A 14,325-nucleotide genomic window follows, 5' to 3' on the forward strand; every position below is an offset into this window, starting at 1 on the left:
TGCTTTTAAAAGTATCCACCAATCTTTATTAGCTGCTTCAAGAGCATTACCCAGATCTCTGATAAACTTTTGACATCTGGCTAAATGCTTCCGGGGATCCGGGAATTCTGAAATGATTGACCGCAGCTCAGCTCTGGACCACGGGCAATACATTGCATTATTCCTGGTGAGGATTACTCCCTGACTATCGGTTCCCCCATTAGGAGTTACTATTTCCAAGACAGGATGTAATCCTACCATTCCGTTCCTAATCTGTTTGCTGTAAGGTGTTGTTGTCTCTGTGCAATGACCCGTCTCACACTTACCGGTAGCTGTGACCTCACCAGTTCTTTCAGTGGGGAATACTGTGACTGCTCTAATTGGATGGGCAGGCCCCACCTGAGTTTCCAGCAAGGCGACTGCCTGAATGAGTGCGGAGATTTGGCTGGATCCTTCATTTTCCTGTGACCTATAACCTTGAAAAGACTTCAAAACAGGATATGTCTTGCAAAAATTAGGGTTAATACATTTCTCTTGCATTATACTATCATTCATAGATATACCATTGACTGTAGCAATCTTTTCCCTCTCGACCTGTGTCGATAATAGTGTGTTTGTGTCCTCATTCCTGATAGGTTTGGAACCTGCTTTACGAGTTTGTTCCCTTTGCATCTCCCCCTCTTGCTGCCATAAATTTAAACAATCTGTATGTCTAATCCTTTGTTTTCTGGATTTTATCAGACATATCCTTATCCTTAAGTTCTGTAATACCTCTGGCTCAAAGCTGCCCACCCTAGGGAATGGTACCCTATCTTTGTCAGTCATACATACCCATTCGTCACAATAAACTTCAGCGTGTGGACCATATTTTCCACACATAATAAACCTCGCTGACCCTCTCGGCCGCGGCTCTTCAACCTGAACCCTGGCTACCAAACGTCCCTTAGTTGAGCAACTGGCTCCCATAATTGTGGGCCTTTTCCCACAAACACCAAAATACTCAATATAAGGTGACGGTGAAAGTTCTCTGAGCGCTTCCACCCACTCTCGCCCACATTGGCCGATACTACCATACACTGTCGACAGCGAAGGCGATGTACCCAACTTAGGGCTCCTATTAGACCTTACAACCACCGTAATTTCTTTCGGTGGAGGTTCTGTTGGAATATTTTCCTGAGAGAGGCAGCGAAAAATTCCTTTTCGGTATCTTTCTACTGGAATTTTTGGTAGGGTGAAAAATAGAGAAATTAGATAACTATCCTTCACACTTTCCAGTGAAAGCCCACCAGGGAGATTTCCAGACGTTATCAAAGAAAAACCCCTTTGTCTATACAATCACGTCTGCGTATGCTTTTCCACAGCGCATATGACACAATGGTATCACGTTGTGCTGTGTAGAACAAACGGACATGTGATGCAATCGCAAAGCCTATAGATACTAGTTATCTATATGCCCTAGGATTGCTGTAGACCACCTGACCTAGACCACTCCAGATCACTTAGTTGTATGGGACACTTAGACCACTTCAGATCACTAAGACCACTTAGTTCTAATCACGCAAGGTAGCGAACCCTACGCCACCAGGCCTCTACTAACCCAGTGTTACCACTCCAGCCACTTAGACCACTTCAGTTCCTGGGTTCAGCTCCACTCACTCCGCTTTCACTCACTCAAATACGCTTTGTTTTTCTGTACAGAAAATTTTCACTTGTTCTGATTGGCAGCTTTACCCCCAGAGGTGCTTACAGTTTTTAAACTAAATTTAGAGTAACCTTTTTTAGAAACTGGATAGTTTTGTGCTATTGTAGCATGGCCACTGTCCCACCTCTTAACTAAATGAACTATCATGTGGTTTTATTATGCGCACACAATCCTACGCAAGCTTGCGTAATTACGCAACCGTGCGTACCCCTATGCCACGTGTGCGGCCTTTGAGCCACGTGCACGTTTTTGTACGCTGTCCTCACATTCCGTACCACGTGTACCAATGTGTGTACGCAATTCAACAAACCACACAGTCTCTATAAATGTGAGCAATACTAACTATAATCGCTCACTTAACACAACACCCAGTTTTTAGTATTTTGGGGGTTTTTTAACAACTAGGCCAGAACTTCATTTCATGTCTATAATTACTCCCTTAAATACATTTATTTCAAATTTACCTATATAGCAACAAATGAATCCGATTTCACACAGATCTATCATGACTGCAATAATCTATAATTTAAATGATATGATTCAGATTGGATAGCTATCTTGCAGAACATACACTGATACAAATATACACATAATTATAATAATATTATATATATGTATCATTCACTAGCCTTCTATGTGACACCTTACCGCTTATTTGTATATCAAAGCTATTTGCTTTTTACTGCCAAAAAAAAGTTACACAGGTTAATTTTCATTTCAATGGCTATCTTCCCTAGTAAATAGAGAGTTAACTAAATCCTGGGAAAGAAGAAGGAGAGAAAAAAAGTATTTTTTTATTTATTTTTTTGTGTGCAATTTCTTACACCAAGCCAAGCATTTATCTCACCATTTCTCTCTCACTAGGCCCAATTGAAACTATTTGTAATTGACTATGGCATGGGTTAAATAAATGCATTGGTAACTCATAAATGGTGCTTGATGTGACAAAGGAAATTGATTGTTCTGAGTAGACTGAAAATCAGCTATTTAGAAAGTGACCTTCCTAAAATGGCCACTGCTCCTCCCCCTTCCACATCCATGAGGTTTACACAAGATGGTGGCCAGGCCATGTGGTTAGTCCAAAATGGAGGACAGACCATGCGGCTTCCTTTGTCACACAGAAATCACAAATTATACAAGCACTAGAAGTTATTTTAGGCCTGAGTTTAAAAAAAAAAAACTATATCAAGGCTATGCAGCACCTTTTAAGTGTACTTTTAAATCTACTTAACAGATAAACAATCCAATCTGAATCAAACACAATATGACTTATTTGAACTTTGTTTTGCAACAATGTGAGAGGGTATGCAAAGTATCGGTGCCCTTTTCTGTACGTTTTTGGTGCCAAAAAAAATTCACAGATTTTTAAATAACTTTTTTCCTGTGTGTTTTACGGGTTCTACCAGCACCTCTGCAGACTAGACAGAGCAGACGCCATCTAATCAGCACACAAGTAGGGTTTTCAGCGTATCCATCGACCAAGAAAAGGTTACATAGGGTAACTTGTCCGCCCTTTGCTGATAGATTAAGGGCCATATTCAATTAGCAGTGATAACGGACTTTTCACGTGAAAAGTCCGGTTTTCGGGTGCAAAAACGGACTTTTCACGTGAAACGCAATTACAGCCTATTCAATTATCCTGGAAAATTTATCGGTGATCATTTTTTCACTAATTTCACTTCAGCTTCTCTGAAGCAGATGAAAAGTTGGGAAAAGTCACTATTTTAAGATAAAAATGTTTGGATATGGTACAGAACTCCTGGGACACCCCCCTTAATGACTAATTAGGCACGTTGAAGTTTTTAATTATTTTTAATTGGCCAATAATGACATGTCATTTTTGGGGTGAAAAAGTAAAAAGTGATGGAAATTGGGGTTCAAGGTATGGGACAGGTATATTGGGGTGCTTTATGAGTGGGACAGGTGTTTTTTAGGCTTGCAGATGTGAGAAATCGGTCTGTTTCCACTTTTTTTTTAAGTACCCTAAAATGACCCAAATATATACTTATACCCATTTTCATGTACCCCAAATTTAATGAGAGCATTTATTTTGCTCAAAAAAACTTGCTTTCTATAATTTTTTTGCATTTTAAAAAAAATGCATATAACCGCCATTTCACACAATTTAAGTCCCCAAAAACTCTCTAATGTGATCTCTAACACACTTCTCTTCTGTTTTCCTATGTTAGTTTAGCATTTTTTGGGGTACAGGCTGATTTCCCCATTTTCACCTGCCCTTATCACTGCAAGAATTTTCACGTGAAACCCGGTCGGAATTGAATAGGTCGAAAAACGGAGCGTTTTCGTGGCAATTTTCGGCCGATTGCCGCGAAAAATTTTCGGGTGAAAAATTGCCGCGAATTTGCGGATAATTGAATACCCCACTAAGTCTGCTATGACCTGTTAGGCTGTGAGTATGTGGAAACCAGACGATGCTCCCAGTTGTAAACGCTGGTTTACTTACAGGACTAAAAAGCATATACCTTAAACACACTTGATACACTTTAATATTGAGCCGCTGCGGCCGCAGTAATTAATCTTTCACCTTTATATTAATTACAAACCTTACGTACACAAGGTCGTACAGTGTACGCACTCTGCATATGTACGCCGAAAGGGTGTAGAGACTACACAGTTTGCGTACACAGGCCTATATGCTGTTAGCACAATGCAGCAGCCCGAGTGGCTGGAAATACACTTTAAACCTTAGCAAGGAAATGGAACACGACACCAATTGTAATTCAAAACTAGGTTGGGGTCTAACCCACCAACGGTTCTTTACTTGCAAGGGTTAACAATATAAACAATACAATAGAATAATGGCTATGGTACATACTTGTTTGGTTTTCGCTGCGCTTCCCAGTCTGGTCCTCAGTCATCTGGGTAGATGACCTTTAGAGTCTGTGTGTGACCAGGCATGCAGCTGGCTCATTTATACAATCTTCCAAAACTTAACACAATGGATACTGTAATCTCTTTGTCCATTGGACACAGGGATGGTCATTTATAGTACAGGAGAGGTCATTGGTTGGTTTGAATAGGTGGGCGATGTCTGTTCCAGATGCACTTGTGGGTGGTCTCCTCTGGGTTCCCGCCGCATACTAAATGTACAGTAAATACAGTTTATATTTATATTCTGCTCCTGTGCATAACTATTCGCAGGAAAGTGCGATCTTCTGCAAACCAACACCGGAATATTGCCCTTAAAATACCCTACAGCTGGATACCAAACACGACCTTATAATCTTGTTCTGTACCCTCCTATCCTGTAAAGGTTAATCCCTTTGTTCTGATACCATTTAAACTGTTGTAACTTGCTGATGTGGTGCATGGAGACTATGTGTACATTGTGCACTATTTGGATTAAATATGTAATGTGTTTTGATGGCTTTTCCATGCGTTCACAAACTCTACCGTAAATACCCATACCACGCGCTAATGCGCGGGATCGCGGGAGCGAACATGCGCACGCACCGCAGAACAAGTACACGCACGGAGGCCATCTGTGTGTAGTTTGTACGTGATGTGTGTACTGAGATATTTTTCAACTTCGACAGGCAGCTGCGTGACATCACACATAGCCGGTATGATTAAAAAAATGGCGGCGGACCGCCTGACTGCACAGCGTACGCATCATGAGGCAGCGCCACACATGCTGGGTGGCCTTGTCCTGTGCTGGGCGGCTCTCAGCATGTGAGGCAATGAATGCAGGTATTGCTGCGCATGCACTGGCGAGAAGGGATGTATCCGACGAGGGACTCCATAAAGTTAAGTATTAAAAAAATGGTTGCATTGTGTGTGCGGTGGGCCCCCCTGAACCCTGGGGCCCATGTGCATCCCACACACTGCACCTATTATAGATATGCCAATGGGCGTATCTTTTTACGCTCTACGTTGAAATTTAATTACTGGCACCTGGGCATTATATTTTACATGGTTTGTTGGAGTGCCGGCCTATTTTTTCCTTGAACAAACTATTCTATCTATCTATCTATCTATCTATCTATCTATCTATCTATCTATCTATCTATCTTTATGTAAAAACAATTACCGAATGCTTTTGGTGGAGATACTGGCGCTTCCGTGTCATTAGATTCTTCAATCCCCCTTACAGCATTTAAAGACAACTTTTCAGATAACCTTTGCTCCCATGGGCACATGTCGATTTTTAAACAAGAACCTCCTCCAGTTTTTTTGGCATGAAGATGCATCATTGACATTTTTTTTTTCACCACAATTTTGCAATCTGAATAACGTTTCTTGCAAACATATGCAGAACGAGGAACCTTTCCAACAGAGGAAACTAATTGGGAAATTTTTTTCCAAATTTTTTCTTTCCTTTCAAAACAATATTGCTGGCCACCGAGTTTCCCAAAAAGAATTTTATAATTTGTCAGGACACCATCAATAAGTGCCTCGTTTTCGATATATGTGAAACGTGGAGCCCTTTTTGGTGTTGCTTTCTTTTTATCCAATTCAGACTCCTCATCCTGTAAGATGGGTCATATTCAGTAGATTTATTGGATATGTCCTCATCATTACTCGGAGTATCAGTCATTTTTAACATAAAGTGACATTTTCTAAAAATGGGAAAAGAAAAAAACAAAATCACTGCAACAACACAATAACAATGTTTGTAATAAAGACACAAAAATGGTTTGCCACATTTAAACCGAAAGACCCAATTAAGAAAATGTATTAAAAAAATGAGTTTCCAGTCCCACTCCTCAAACACAATACTACCCAGAAAGTAGGAGGGCACACATTGATCCTCTGGATGCACCACAATTCATTACACCAAAAATCAACAGTACAACAATCTACATCAAAATACATAAAAAAAAACATACAAATGAACTATACGAATCCAACTTAAATACAAATTTTTAATCCTTTTGCAAATAAAACAAATATGATTAATTTTAGAAAATAAGAATTTACTTACCGATAATTCTATTTCTCGGAGTCCGTAGTGGATGCTGGGGTTCCTGAAAGGACCATGGGGAATAGCGGCTCCGCAGGAGACAGGGCACAAAAAGTAAAGCTTTAGGATCAGGTGGTGTGCACTGGCTCCTCCCCCCATGACCCTCCTCCAAGCCAGTTAGGTACTGTGCCCGGACGAGCGTACACAATAAGGGAGGAATTTTGAATCCCGGGTAAGACTCATACCAGCCACACCAATCACACCGTACCACTTGTGATCTAAACCCAGTTAACAGTATGATAACAGCGGAGCCTCTGAAAAGATGGCTCACAACAATAATAACCCGATTTTTGTAACTATGTACAAGTATTGCAGATAATCCGCACTTGGGATGGGCGCCCAGCATCCACTACGGACTCCGAGAAATAGAATTATCGGTAAGTAAATTCTTATTTTCTCTATCGTCCTAGTGGATGCTGGGGTTCCTGAAAGGACCATGGGGATTATACCAAAGCTCCCAAACGGGCGGGAGAGTGCGGATGACTCTGCAGCACCGAATGAGAGAACTCCAGGTCCTCTTTTGCCAGGATATCAAATTTGTAGAATTTTACAAACGTGTTCTCCCCTGACCACGTAGCTGCTCGGCAGAGTTGTAATGCCGAGACCTCTCGGGCAGCCGCCCAAGATGAGCCCACCTTCCTTGTGGAATGGGCCTTAACCGATTTAGACTGTGGCAGGCCTGCCTCAGAATGTGCAAGTTGAATTGTGTTACAAATCCAACGAGCAATCGCCTGCTTAGAAGCAGGCGCACCCAACTTGTTGGGTGCATACAGTATAAACAGCGAGTCAGATTTTCTGACTCCAGCTGTCCTGGAACATATTTTCAGGGCCCTGACAACTCCTAGCAACTTGGAGTCCTCCAAGTCCCTAGTAGGTGCAAGGCACCACAATAAGCTGGTTCAGGTGAAACACTGACACCACCTTAGGGAGAGAACTGGGGACGAGTCCGCAGCTCTGCCCTGTCCGAATGGACAAACAGATATGGGCTTTTTTTGAGAAAAAACCACCAATTTGACACTCATTTAAAACGTATGAGCGCACAAATATTCAAAAGTGGTTAATTAGGCTGCTGATTTGGTAAATAAAATATATTTTTATTAAAAGAACAGCAAACTAAATAAACATTCATAGATATAAAAACATCATGCTGGAAATCGCAGAATAATTAGTATCATACTTATAATCACTGCATGAAATTCAATAGATACCCCCGCATTAGCCAATTGGACTTATAATTAATTTAAAGCATGCATGCTTAATTGGTTAGCTGGTTAGTTAGTTGGACCAGTAATCAGTCCCAGTATACAGTCCTGGTTGTTAGTAACTGTTAATCCCTCCAGGGATTTTGTTATATTGATGTTAATAATTAGTTTGGTTAGATAGACAGAAATGTCCCTGGGTATATATGTCAACACAGTCCTTTTAAGATATAAGAATAATACCCTCTTTTATAAGGTCTTGCCTTCTAATCCCACGGAAAGATTTCAAGGTGAGCTAAAGATCATGTTGGATGAAGCATTGGACAGGGGGGCAATATCCAGGGACACTTGGCAATTTTTGTTTACACCATATCCCATCACTCCGGTTTATTATCATTTGCCCAAATTGCACAAGTCACTAACTTCACCCCCGGGGCGTCCAATAATTTCAGGTATAGGATCAATCACTTCTAATTTGTCGCACTTTGTGGATGCTCACCTCCAGGACTATGTTGTACAATTAAAATCATATATTAAGGATACCACGCAATTTCTAAATATGGTAAAAACTATCAGGTGGAAAAACTCATATAAATTCCTTACATGTGATGTAGAATCTCTATACTCTAATATACCACATGAGAAAGGATTAGAAGTCATAGCCGATGTCTTGAAAAAAGATGAATCGGTTGATGACTATCTGAAGGCCCTGGTGGTGACATCCATAAAATTCATATTGGAGCACAATTATTTTACGTTCAATCACAAATATTATTTACAGACACGGGGGACCGCCATGGGGGCTAGGTTCGCCCCGAGTTATGCTAACCTCTATATGGGGGCCCTTGAAAAGGAACTCATTTGGGGGGCAGACCTCGGGGGGAGCCTGGTCCTCTATGGCAGGTATATAGATGATTTATTCTTTATTTGGGATGGGGATCTAAATTCTGTTACATCATTTGTATCACATCTGAACACGAACACTTATGGATTAAAATTTACTCACACATGCGATCCTCACCATATCACATTCCTGGATATTGCCCTACTGTCTGATGGCGAGAACATCCATACAGAGACTTACTTTAAATCGGTAGATACTAACAACTTTTTGAAATATAGCAGCAGCCACCTTAAAGCCTGGCGAGATAACATCCCAAAGAGTCAATTTCTAAGAGTGAAGAGAAATTGCTCAAGGGATTATAGATATCAAGAACAGGTAATGAAAGTACATTCCTCCTTTGAACAACAGGGTTACCCAGATTATATCCTTCAGAAAGCACTTAAGGACGTAGAAAAACAAGATAGGAATAATCTTCTCACAAAAAAATCGCGCAAAAAGCAACAACATCAAAATGTGTACAAGGGAGATATCTATAAAGAAAAATGTATATTTGTAACACAATATAATACACATGCCACTAAGATAAAACAAATAATAAAGAAAAACACCCCACTCTTGTTGATAGATCCTCTGTTGGAACCTGTAATAGGTAAAAATATTAGAACAGTATATAAAAAATCAGAGACACTACAGATAAAATTAGCACCTAGTATGTTTAATCCTGATAAAAAGAAAAATAAAAAAAAGAAAAAAATTCATAGGAACAACGAGTTATTGGGGACACTGAATACTAATTCTCTAGACGAATTACGGGAGAAACCCAGGGGATTCTTCAGGTGTGCCAGGACCAGGTGTCTTACTTGCTCGAATGTCAACTTGCGCAGTAAGACATTTGGATCTAGGGTAACGGGAGAATCCTTTGAGATAGAGGGCTTCCTAAATTGTGAATCTACATATGTAGTCTATCTTATTGAGTGTGGCTGTGGATACCAATACGTAGGTCGTACCATTAGAAAATTAAAAACACGATTCCTTGAACATAGACGGAATATTATGAATAAAAGCAATACACATAGCGTCTCTAGGCATACGAATTATTGTCAGCAGGGGAATATTTCTAATATTCGTTTAAAAGCTCTTGAACAGGTCGGTCAAACAGAAAGGGGAGGCGACAGATTCAATGCCCTATGCAGGAGAGAAGCATATTGGATCTTTCGCTTAAAGACTTTAGAACCACAGGGTCTGAATGAAAATATAGAACTTAACAACATGTAACATGAGGGGTTAATAAATCCCCCCCTCTCCCCTTTCTTCTTCACTTTTTCTTCATTTCTTCTTCTCTCCCTTTTTCTAGTTATATTCCTTATGTGATGTATATTCCTTAGAATTCTGGGAACACATACATTAGGATAAATAATTTCATCAGTAAGAACTACCATCCGCAATATAGCCCTTATATTGCATACTTTAGACATTGATGTTTCAAAATTGATTCTATATGTAAAACAATAAAATAAAGTCGTTAGATATGGCAAAACATCTCTGGATATAATATATACCTGTAGTATAATATTATTAAGTTAGTGTAAAATTCTTGCCTAGAGCGAGACAAAGAGATCTCTATATATTTCTTTTCCACAGGTTTACATATATGAATATATTATATCTCTCCTGCTCTCTTCCTCCGTCTCTTCCTCCCTTCTCTCTCTTCTTATGACTCCATATTTATATGTATATTGCTCTATATAGAAGAATCCTATCGGAAAAATATATATTCTATTTTATTATGGAGTTTCAGTATTCTGAGCATTTTTTATGTGTCTGTTTATATTAATATTATGTGTTTACTTCTCCCTATATATGGGTCTATATTTTAGATACTAAACTAATAAAAAAGAATTATCTATTTTATTAACCAACTAGGTTAAAAATTACATATATCTTTCTCCAATTAGTGTTCCATATATACACATAATGAAATAAATAAATAAAAAAGATAATAGAATATTCATTATTGAATCTAATTAAGTATATACGTATATACATAATTGAATGCTATTTGCACATTAGAACATCTCATTGTGGTCATGAGTGATAATAATAATAAATTTTTATGTATATGTTTATATTTATTTTTATACTAATTCTGTCTTTTTAAAAAGAGGAAATCTAATCGTATCTTATATATACATAATAGTGGTTTAGTTAATTGGATATGGCTGGTAAAATCAGGGTATCCCTGAGAAGGACGATACAGATGCTATTAATAACGATCTTAATTGCAACCAATGAGGAATATCCCTGAGGGGGATAAATAGTGACCGCACATCTAGACCTCTAAAAACCTCTGAAGAAACCGCCACCCACAAAAGGCGGAGAAACGCGTCAGGTGACCCTAACGACGTCAAGTGGAACGCAGCTGGAGCGCATCGTAAGCCGGAAGCTTTGCACAACCCGGAAGCCGCGACACGCGGCCAAGCGCTCCCAGCTACACGCAGGCAGCGTGTCACCGCCTCAGCCAGATAGGAAACTTTCCAGCTATACAGTGCCTCAACCCAATCGTGGACACCAATACCGCCGCAGAGTGGAGGGTAAGCAGTGCCCCTATGAGTGCCACGACGGGTTACTAAGTGGTTATGTAAATCTCTCAATATTACATTATATGGAATAAACTGGCACAGAAATATCACCAGAAGAAAGTTTCACTATCTTAAAAGGACTGTGTTGACATATATACCCAGGGACATTTCTGTCTATCTAACCAAACTAATTATTAACATCAATATAACAAAATCCCTGGAGGGATTAACAGTTACTAACAACCAGGACTGTATACTGGGACTGATTACTGGTCCAACTAACTAACCAGCTAACCAATTAAGCATGCATGCTTTAAATTAATTATAAGTCCAATTGGCTAATGCGGGGGTATCTATTGAATTTCATGCAGTGATTATAAGTATGATACTAATTATTCTGCGATTTCCAGCATGATGTTTTTATATCTATGAATGTTTATTTAGTTTGCTGTTCTTTTAATAAAAATATATTTTATTTACCAAATCAGCAGCCTAATTAACCACTTTTGAATATTTGTGCGCTCATACGTTTTAAATTTGTGTATAGGGACAGTTCCCTTTGTTCAGGAGGACTTCCAGATCCTCCTTGTGTGAGCTGCAATTACTATTTAAATTTGATAGTACAAACTTAGCGCCTAATATATATTATTTACAATTTGACACTCGCCTGGTCCAGGCCAGGGCCAAGAGCATGGTCACTTTTTATGTGAGATGCTTCAAATCCACATATTTGACTGGTTTTAAACCAATGTGATTTGAGGAATCCCAGAACTACGTTGAGATCCCACAGTGCCACTGGAGGCACAAAAAAGGGGTTTGTATATGCAATACTCCCTTGACAAACTTCTGGACTTCAGGAACTGAAGCCAATTCTTTCTGGAAGAAAATTTACAGGGCCGAATTTGAACCTTAATGGACCCCAATTTGAGGCCCATAGACACTCCTGTTTGCAGGAAATGCAGGAAACGACCGAGTTGAAATTTCTTTGTGGGGCCTTCCTGGCCTCACACCACGCAACATATTTTCGCCACACGTGGTGATAATGTTGTGCGGTCACCTCCTTTCTGGCTTTGACCAGGGTAGGAATGACCTCTTCCGGAATGCCTTTTTTCCCTTAGGATCCGGCTTTCCATCGCCATGCCGACAAACGCAGCTGCGGTAAGTCTTGGAACAGACATGGTACTTGCTGAAGCAAGTCCCTTCTTAGCGGCAGAGGCCATAAGACCTCTGTAAGCATCTCTTGAAGTTCCGGGTACCAAGTCCTTCTTGGCCAATCCGGAGCCATGAGTATAGTTCTTACTCCTCTACGTCTTATAATTCTCAGCACCTTAGGTATGAGAAGCAGAGGAGGGAACACATACACCGACTGGTACACCCACGGTGTTACCAGAACGTCCACATCTATTGCCTGAGGGTCTCTTGACCTGGCGCAATACCTGTCCCGTTTTTTGTTCAGACGGGACGCCATCATGTCCACCTTTGGTATTTCCCAACGGTTTACAATCATGTGGAAAAAACTTCTCAATGAAGTTTCCACTCTCCCGGGTGGAGGTCGTGCTGAGGAAGTCTGCTTCCCAGTTTCCATTCCCGGGATGAAAAACTGCTGACAGTGTTATCACATGATTTTCCGCCCAGCGAAAAGTCCTTGCAGTTTCTGCCATTGCCCTCCTGCTTCTTGTGTCGCCCTGTCTGTTTACGTGGGCGACTGCCGTGATGTTTTTCCCACTGGATCAATACCGGCTGACCTTGAAGCAGAGGTCTTGCTAAGCTTAGAGCATTATAAATTTACCCTTAGCTCCAGTATATTTATGTGGAGAAAAGTCTCCATACTTGATCACACTCCCTGGAAATTTTTTCCTTGTGTGACTGCTCCCCAGCCTCTCAGGCTGGGCTCCGTGGTTACCAGCATCCAATCCTGAATGCCGAATCTGCTGCCCTCTAGAAGATGAGCACTCTATAACCACCACAGGAGAGACACCCTTGTCCTTGGATATTGGGTTATCCGCTGATGCATCTGAAGATGCGATCCGGACCATTTGTCCAGCAGATCCCACTGAAAAGTTCTTACGTGAAATCTGCCGAATGGAATTGCTTCGTAGGAAGCCACCATTTTTACCAGGACCCTTGTGCAATGATGCACTGTTTTTAGGAGGTTCCTGACTTGCTCGGATAACTCCCTGGCTTTCTCTTCCGGGAGAAACACCTTTTTCTGGACTGTGTCCAGAATCATCCCTAGGCACAGCAGACGTGTCGTCGGGATCAGCTGCGATTTTGGAATATTTAGAATCCACCCGTGCTGATTGTAGCAGTATCCGAGATAGTGCTACTCCGACCTCCAACTGTTCCCTGGACTATGCCCCTATCAGGAGATCGTCCAAGTAAGGGATAATTAAGACGCCTTTTCTTCGAAGAAGAATCATCAATTCGGCCATTACCTTGGTAAAGACCCCAGGGTGCCGTGGACAATCCAAACGGCAGCGTCTGAAACTGATAGTGACAGTTCTGCACCATGAACCTGAGGTACCCTTAGTGAGAAGGGCAAATTTGGGACATAGAGGTAAGCATCCCTGATGTCCCGGGACACTATATAGTCCCCTTATTCCTGGTTCGTTATCACTGCTCTGAGTGACTTCATCTTAATTTGAACCTTTGTAAGTGTTCAAAAAAAAATTTTTAGAATAAGTCTCACCTAGCCTTCTGGCTTCAGTACCACAATATAGTGTGGAATAATACCCCTTTTCTGTAGTAGGAGGGGTAATTTAATTATCACCTGCTGGGAATACAGCTTGTGAATTTTTTCCCATACTACCTCCTTGTCGGAGGGAGACTTGGTAAAGCAGACTTCAGGAGCCTGCGAAGGGGAAACGTCTCGACATTCCCATCTGTACCCCCGGGATACTACTTGTAGGATCCAGGGGTCCTGTACGGTCTCAGCGCCATGCTGAGAACTTGTCAGACGCGGTGGAACGCTTCTGTTCCTGGGAATGGGCTGCCTGCTGCAGTCTTCTTCCCTTTCCTCTATCCCTGGGCAGATATGA

General features: G+C 40.8%; 1 long non-coding RNA gene across 1 annotated transcript in view; it reads right to left on the reverse strand.

Moving 5' to 3' along the window:
• Window positions 1-4,415: 4,415 nt before the first annotated feature.
• The window catches only part of LOC134935386 (uncharacterized), a 45,626-nt gene continuing 35,716 nt past the window's right edge, over window positions 4,416-14,325 (reverse strand). The window contains exon 2 of the long non-coding RNA XR_010180103.1: window positions 4,416-6,261. This is a non-coding gene — a long non-coding RNA (uncharacterized LOC134935386). The remainder of the gene's footprint in view (window positions 6,262-14,325) is intronic.

This window comes from Pseudophryne corroboree, chromosome 6 (genome assembly GCF_028390025.1).
Source record: "Pseudophryne corroboree isolate aPseCor3 chromosome 6, aPseCor3.hap2, whole genome shotgun sequence".
In the NCBI taxonomy this organism is placed as follows: domain Eukaryota; kingdom Metazoa; phylum Chordata; class Amphibia; order Anura; family Myobatrachidae; genus Pseudophryne; species Pseudophryne corroboree.